This window comes from Hyperoodon ampullatus, assembly GCF_949752795.1.
Source record: "Hyperoodon ampullatus genome assembly, chromosome: 14".
Lineage (NCBI taxonomy): Eukaryota > Metazoa > Chordata > Mammalia > Artiodactyla > Ziphiidae > Hyperoodon > Hyperoodon ampullatus.
This window is the reverse complement of record NC_136927.1, coordinates 65,841,109-65,847,389: the sequence shown is the minus strand read 5'-3', so window position 1 is coordinate 65,847,389 and position 6,281 is coordinate 65,841,109. Positions and strand designations below refer to the sequence as shown.

General features: G+C 53.8%; 1 pseudogene across 1 annotated transcript; it reads right to left on the bottom strand.

Annotated features, from left to right (window-relative positions):
* Positions 1 to 4,033: 4,033 nt before the first annotated feature.
* Positions 4,034 to 5,446, bottom strand: LOC307063933 (inositol polyphosphate 1-phosphatase-like; annotated as a pseudogene). The gene is made up of 2 exons: positions 4,648 to 5,446; positions 4,034 to 4,426 (listed from the first exon to the last, which is right to left on the bottom strand). The product of its transcript is annotated as an inositol polyphosphate 1-phosphatase-like (transcript).
* Positions 5,447 to 6,281: the final 835 nt, after the last annotated feature.

Sequence of the window (6,281 nt, the reverse complement as noted above, 5' to 3'; positions counted from 1 at the left end):
TAAAACTAGAAAGCAGATCAGTAGTTGCCTGGGGCCTGGGATGGGAGTGGGGATTGACTGCAAATGTGCACAAGGGAATTTGGGATTGTGGTAACTGTTGCACACTATAAGTTTATTAAATCTCATCCAAATGAATAAAATAAGTAAACTTTAGGGTATGTAAATTATACCTCAATAAAGCTGTTTTTAAAAAAGGCTGATGGGGGCAAAGAGGATGCTATGGCTATTAGGGTCCACGCAGAGAACGATGGTGCCACTCACGGATCAGGGGACAGAGAGGCAAGGGCAGGCTTGAGGGCAAATGCTGAGGTCCCTCTGGACAGGCTGAGCAGGAGGTGCTTCTGGGACATCGGGAGTGCCATCCAGCAGAGCTCCAGGTAAAGGCCAGGGATGGAGCTGGGGGTCTGGGGATGGTGGGTGTTCAGAAGGACACTAAGCGGTGGCAGTGGATGAGTCCCCCGGAGAGGGTGTGGTCTGAGAAGAGAAGGCTGCCATGATAGAGCCCTGAGAAGCAGAAACATCTAGTGGACCAACAGAAGAAGGGAAACCGGCAAAAGCATGAGATACTTTGATAGCCAGAGAAGCTAGCAGAGGTCCCAGTCAGGGCACGTGCCAGTGCCCAGAGCCTGGGGCGCTGTGGACTGAGGTGTGGTCACCAGGTGAACCACAGGAGGTCCTGGTAGCCTTGGCGAGAACAACGACCATGGAAGGGTGAGATGTGATCCAGGCTGCAGTGGGTGAGGAATACAAGGGGTCGGTGAGCATAGTCAACACCGCTGAGAAGCTCAGCTGGAGAGGGAAGGAGGAAGCGGGGTGGCTGGGGGCAGGGCGGAAACCAAAGGCAGAAGCAGTGGGCACGGTCCACACTCTTGATAGGTGTGGCTGGGAAGAGGAGGAGACAGGCGGTGTGGGGCAGCTGCAGCCACTCCAAGCTCCATGACACTCCTGGAACCGGGCCACCTGCCCGTTGCCCATGCCGCCAAGCCCCATCAAGCCACCCCAGCTACTCACACTGGGGAGACACAGCTCTTGCTGGGACTGGCTCCCAACCTGCCCTGGCCGCTGTCCGCTGACCAGCACAGTGTGGCTGCATCTCAAGTGTGGCCAGGCTGGACATGGAGGTGACGGCATTCAATGGAGCAGAGGATGGCTCTCGGGCATTGTTCCGACCTTTTCTCCAGACGCCACCCACAGGGTCCTGGCCCTCGGAGACAAATTCTGGGAGTGCTTTGTGTGACAGCTTTGTGTGAAATGTCAAGTGGGAGGGAATTCCCTGGTGGTCCAGTGGTTAGGACTCGGTGCTTCCACTGCCATGGCCTGGGTTCAATCCCTGGTCAGGGAACTAAGATCCCACAAGCCGTGCTACAGCCAAATAAATAAATAAATAAAAAGAGGGTTAAAAAAAAAAGAAATGTCAAGTGGGAGAACCTTCTCGGCACTACCTTCACTTTAGGTCTGGGCATCACCCCCCGACCGGATAACCCAGATGCCCATCAGCCCGGGGAGCATGAGACTGGTACCGGTCAGCCTATTTTTCCAATTCTACACACAGCTATCAGTTGGCTCCTCCCCATAGCCCTGACAGGTTGTCATCATTACATCCATCTGGCTGGCAAGGAGAATGAGACTCAGAGAGGTTGAGTGGCTCAGCTAAGGTCACACAGCAAGTGAGTAGCACAAGTGGGTTGGGCACCCAGGTCAACCTCCTCAAGAGCCTGCTCCCTTTCCCCCAATGATCCTTGACAAAGGGTGTGGAAAACAAAAGAGGAGGGCAGGAGGGGTGGGGGAGGGGAGGACGGAGTTCTCAATGGCAAAGTGGTGAACCAAGGTTGGAGCCCCAGTTGTGCCCCAGCTCCTGGGGCCAGGGTGAGTCACTCTCCCACACAAGGCCTCAGTTTCCCTAGCTGTGCAATGAGCTCTTAGGTCCCTTGTGGCTGCCACATGCTGAGTTCTGTGACCAGGTGCTTATCGGAGACACTTCTGCCCTCTATGGTAGAAACAAAAAAACGCCCCTGGGAAGGTTAGCAGCAGGGAAAGGCCATGGTGGGGGGAAAAGGGTCTCCTCTACCAGGCCGGGCCCTGGAGGAGCTGCACCCAGGGAATATGGCCAAGCCCAGCCTATATGCTGGCTCAGCACTTTGCTGGGACAAAGGCCCAGCCTGATATCATTGTGCCTCTTGCAGGAGCTGCCCCATCTCAGTCATCCCAGCAGCACCTGCCACGGCTTTGCATGAGTCTCTCCTCTTTTCAGCTGTGGCCTCCCTGTCTGCAAACCTCCACCGAAGGAGCTCTCCAGGCCAGCTTTCTCCCCACCCTCAGCTCCCCTGCCCACCCCTCCTCCCTGTTTCCACAACTGCAGGCCCTCTGGAGCCTCACGGCTGCCCTAGTGTCTCCATGGGAGATGCCTGAAGGATGACCCATTAGTCAGCGAGTCAAGACCTTCCAAAAGGAATCAGCATCCCAGAGAGGGTAGGTGCCTAAGCAAGGCCACACAGCAGACACAGGGGTCCGGCATGGAACCTGGGCCTCCTGACCACTCAGCTCATTTCTGTGGCCCCTTCCAATGGTTTTTATGATAGAAAATATTTTATTCTTCTTTATGTCTTTGTGTTATGTTTATAAATCAGACCCACATCCTAATTTTCAGTTCACCAGACATATTTATAGTCACTCAAATGTTACTCCCTGAAGTGACCATGGCTCAGTCCCCTTTCTGCCTACACAGGTGACCTCACCCAGCCCTGTGGCTTTTAACACCCTCTCTCTCTCTGCCCCTCCCTCCTCCTCTTCCCTCCTCCTATTCTCTCTCTCCTCACATTCAATCCATCAGGAAATCGTGTTGTCCCTACCTCCAAAACATCTTCAGAATCCAACCACCCCTTGCCACCTCCACCTCTGCCACCTGGTCCCAGCCACCATCGTCTCTCTCCTGGGTTAGAGGTGTAGCCTCCCCATGGTCTCCCTGCCTCCACCCTTGATCCCTTCAGCCTGGTCTCCACACAGTAGCCAGAGGATCCTGTTAAGATGCAAGTCTCTGCTCAAAGCCCTCAGGGCTCTCACCTCACTAGTAGTGAAAAGACAAAGACCATGCCTTGGCTTATAGGGCCAAACACATCTGGTCTCCATGTGCCCTCTGACCTCACCTCCTACCACTCTCCCCATCAAGTACCCTCTGTTCCCCCTCTACTGGCCTCCCAGCTGTTCTTCCATCATAATCCACTCCCACCCCAGGCCCTTTGCACTTGCTGTTTCCACCACCTGGAGCGCTGCTCCTTGGATATCCACATGACTCCCACCCTCCCTCATTTCTTTGAAGTCTTTGCCAAAAGTCCCCTCCTCAGAGAGGCCATCCTGGACCTGGACCCCCCTGTCTAACCGTGCTCTCACTCTCTGTCCCTTTGCCCTGCTTTATAGCATGCAACACCACCCGGATTCTAGTACATCATACCCACTGGTTGGTTCGATGAGTCCCATCCCGAAAATAAGCCCAGCAGGGAAGACACTATCTCTTTTCCTTACTGATGTATCTGGAGCCCCCAGCCCAGTGGCTGGAACATAGAAGATGCTCAATAAATACTTATTGAGCAAATGACAGGATGAGCCCTAGCACCTGCCCTAATGTCTTTTTTTTTTCTTTGCGGCACGAATATCAGTCATTTATTGACATTAACATTATGAACACATAATGGAAAAATGCTCCTCAAAGAGGAAGGTGAGTTTGACGGTCAATAGGACAAAGCTGTCTTCAGAAGATACAGAGGTGGGGCTTCCCTGGTGGCGCAGTGGTTGAGAGTCCGCCTGCCGATGCAGGGGACACGGGTTCGTGCCCCGGCCCGGGAAGATCCCACATGGCGCGGAGCGGCTGGGCCCGTGAGCCATGGCCGCTGAGCCTGCGCGTCCGGAGCCTGTGCTCCGCAACGGGAGAGGCCACAACAGTGAGAGCCCCGCGTACCGATAAAAAAAAAAAAAAAAAGATAGAGAGGTGGAAACTAGGCTAGCAGTTGGGTTTCGAGTCCCTGAGGATGGAGCTCGTCTATGTATGTGCATCCACAGGGGCAAGGTGTCGGAGGAGGAGGCTCGGGAATGTCTCCAGCTGCTTCTTTGATCTGTAAGCAATTAGTCCTCCCTTGTTGGCCCACCGGTCCACTCCAGCAGCGCCTCTGTTTCCCACGTGGTACACCAACTGTGGCAAGTCAAGCCCCGAGTTGGGGTTTCTTTCCAAGCACTCTTTTAAGTCCACCATTCCCCCACCCTTGGCCCTGAGGATGGCGTGAGCAGCACAAGAGTCCCACTTGAACGTGGTATCTTCTGAGAAGATGTAAATGTCAACAAGGCCGAGGACAACACAGAGGCTCTTGTAACCAGCCCCAGCTGCCCGGAATCTGCGCTCTGCACACACTCGTGACAGTGCGGCCTTGATGGTCTCCTTTTTTTTTTTTTTTTTTTGCGGTACGTGGGCCTCTCACTGTTGTGGCCTCTCCCGTTGCGGAGCACAGGCTCCGGACACGCAGGCCCAGCGGCCATGGCTCATGGGCCCAGCCGCTCCACGGCATGTGGGATCTTCCCAGTCCGGGGTACAAACCCGTGTCCCCTGCATCGGCAGGCGGACTCTCAACCACTGCGCCACCAGGGAAGCCCGATGGTCTCCTTTTCACTTGTACTAATGACAGCTGAGAACGGGTGGGAGCATTCCGCCTCAGAGCTGGGGTTTTGGGTCACTTGGCTCTGCGTTTCACTGCTGTTTCTTGTAGAGACGGGAGGCAGAAATGAATGGATGTTGGTCCCCATGTAAGAAAGGCCCCAGTAGCACTGTCCTTTCCACCTGAGGGTGTTTAGGTCTTGCGACACAAAAGGCTGGTTGATGACTCCCATCAGGGGCACCCCTGTCTGTATGTCACAGACACCAATTAAAATAGTGACACACTGAAGTCCACTGGGGAAGATTCCTTGCTTGGATTTAACGTCAGCAGAACCTTTTATATACCGATAAGTTGAATCTATAGGATCCACCCAAACTCCCAGTGTCCTGTGGAACGTTGATCTCTATTGCATCCAGAGCTGGGTCACTAAAGACAACGTCCTGATGTACAACCTTGGCTAATGCTTCAGAGGCCAACTTGTTACCATTAAGGACTTTGAGAAGATCTACTGTTTCTTCCACTGTTGGACACGGTCTCATGATAATCTTTTCCCCCAAATCATTTGTAAACTCATTGGATTCTTCTCCAAAAATTGTTTTTCCCAAGCCTGGAAACTTGTTCTCCATACTGTTTTATAACTTCCTGTACCAGTACATCAGCCAGGGGCTTGAAATCCACTGCAAACTTCTTGTTCTTTTCTCCCTCTTTCTTTTCTTCTAACAGCAGCTGGAAGAGGGCTTGCACGCCCGGGCAATGTTGGCAGCTTTCTCAGAGACACAGAGCAGCTCCCGGAGGATACCTGACATTTCTGAACCTGGCTTTTCAGTTGCAGCGGCTGGTGGAATCGGCACCCACCCTCCGGGCCGTCAGCTTAAGCAATACTAAATAACGTTTTCCTTTGGTCATTTGAATTTCATCCTGTGCAATTTGTTACAACTCTCATTCGCATCAAGGGAAACCTAACCATCATCACTCTTCCGGAGAGGCGATGGGTGTGTGCTGGTCGCCCAGCCCGGGGACCCGGATCCGGGCAGGAAGGGAGGCTGTGGCGCCGAGGCGAGTGGGGCGTCAAGAGGAAAGCGTGTTACCTAAGCCGGGATGCGGAGCCCACTGCCCTAACGTCTTGTAGGGCATCCGCCATTTACAGCATCATTACAATGACATGCCAGGTCCTGCCAACGGGCAGAGCTGACATGAAGATAAGGGTAATCCCAGCAGCAGCAGGGATTACTCGCTCCTCTGTGCCATGTAATCGGGTCTCCCTAACTCTGTGAACCCTCTTCCATTATCCCCATTTTACAGAGGGAACTGTAGGCTCTGAGAGGCAAAATGACTTGCCTGAGGTCAGAGAGGCAGCATGCATTAGAGTTGGCATTAAAATCTAGATCTGTTGGGCCCACAGACACCCCACCACAACTGTAGCTTCCCTGGCCTGGCATCTACCCCTCAGGTCTTCAGGGTTCCTGAGTTAGGGGCGCATGGTGTTGCCAGGTGACAGGCAGGGTGAGGTCACCCTGATGGGAACAGTGCCCTGCTCTCCCCACCAGACCAGCCTCTGGGGGCAGCAGAGGTCTCACGCGCAAAGTAGGAGGGGCCAGGCATCAGTGACTACGTCCCTCTCTGGCCTCTCCAAAGGGGAGA